We start from the raw sequence: 1,765 nt of genomic DNA, 5'->3' as shown, positions 1-1,765 counted from the left end.
GTCCCACGCCCTGCGGAGCACAGGGACACCCACAGCTCCATCAGTGCTCACAGCCCCATCCCTGCCCTTGGGGGTCTCTGGGGATGGGGCACCGCCGCCTCTCTGGGCAGCCTGTGCAGTGCCTCACCGCCCTGACTGCAGAAGATTTCATTCTTATATCCAACCTAAACCTCCTCTCTTTCAGTTTGAAACCATTTCCCCTTGTCCTATCACACAGCTCTGTCTACAGAGTCTATCCCCTTTTCTTACAACCCATTCAGATACTGAAAGGAGTTCTATCCACCCAACTCCACCACCACATCTCAGCACCCTGCTGCAAGCATGGCCATCGCCAACTCCATCCCTTGGCCAAATGCTGATGATCAATAACCATGCTGTGTATCCCCCTCTCCAAGACCCGGCTGTTTGCACACATTTGGGGCCACACAGCCCCCCAGGGCCCCCAGCCCTGCAGCACTGTGACCACGGAGTGCCACTGTGGCTGCTGCATTCCCACGGCTCTGCCGTGCAGACAAACTCTCCCAACCCTCACATGTCGCTGCGGGGTCACCCGTGCATGTTTACTGTAGGGGAAGGAGGAGGTAGCAAACATTCCTCCCTGGTGCCTCACCCTGGAGTGCTCCCACTGCCCTGGGAAACGCGGGCTGGTTCTGGGAGCGGTGCTGTGCAGCTGCAGGTGCCACTGGTGGGGACCTCCCCAAAGCCCCTCTGGGGGAGCTCGGAGCTGGGAGACTTTGGGTAATGCACCCCGGGCTCAGCTGTGGTCTTTTTGCGTCCTTATGCGCAGGGTGTGCTGGGCATCTGTGCTGGGTTTGGGGTTAAAGCCACAGAGAAAACCTGGTTCCCAAAGTGTGGTTCCACCTTCTGTGTGTCAAATGCATCCACACTGCAGACGCAGGGGCTGCACAATGACAGCAGTGCAGGGCTGCAGGAGAACTCAGTGTTGCACAAACAGCTGCTGGGATCCCCCCAGAACAGGTGGAATCTTGGCTGAGGGGCAGAGGGGAGAAAGAACTGCCGTGTCCTGAGGCCACCATCCGTGGCAGGGACGGAGGGGTCACCTTCCCCATGCAAGCAGTGTCTGCGTGCCATGGGTTCCTCTGTGCGCATTGCCAGGTGCTGTGAGCACATCCCTGGAGCACTGCTGCCCCACACACCCCCGGAGACCCACTGTGCTGCTTTCTGCTGCAAGGAGCAATGAGAGCCCGTGGCCCAGGCAGCTCTGCTGTGTTGGATCAAGGGGACAATGTTGGACTGAGTGTCTCTCTGGCCACCACTGCACCTCCGAGCATGGGGGCTTCGGAGACAGGTTGTTGTCTCACGCAGTTTTCTTTTTTTCCATCTTTAATATTAATAGTAATGACTGTGGCAGTAAGATAATAAGCTTCAGTCAGATTAGAAGGGGGTCGGCTCTTATCTGTGCCTGCTGAAGACGCATGTCTTTCACCTGCTCCTTTAATATCCCCCATCTTTCATTCCTACCGCCGAGCCCCCTCCCACCGTCCTAGAACAAAAAGGGTATTATTGTCCGGGGTCTTTTCAGGCTGGAGCCAGGAAGACCTCCTCCTCCCCCAGCCGCTCCCCGAATGCGCCGCAGTTTGAAATGAGCCTTTTTCCTCCTCGGCAGGAGATTAGCTCGGTTTGACAAGGCGGTGAACTTTAGGCGGGGTGAAATGGGGTCTCCTCGGGGAGTGGAGGCAGTTCAGCCCTGACTAATTCTGACAAAGAGAGGCACCGAAAAAAAAAAAAAAGAAGAAAAAAAATT

Source organism: Meleagris gallopavo, chromosome 28 (assembly GCF_000146605.3).
Source record: "Meleagris gallopavo isolate NT-WF06-2002-E0010 breed Aviagen turkey brand Nicholas breeding stock chromosome 28, Turkey_5.1, whole genome shotgun sequence".
NCBI lineage: Eukaryota > Metazoa > Chordata > Aves > Galliformes > Phasianidae > Meleagris > Meleagris gallopavo.
The sequence above is the reverse complement of the archived record's forward strand: the minus strand, read 5'-3'. Positions refer to the sequence as shown.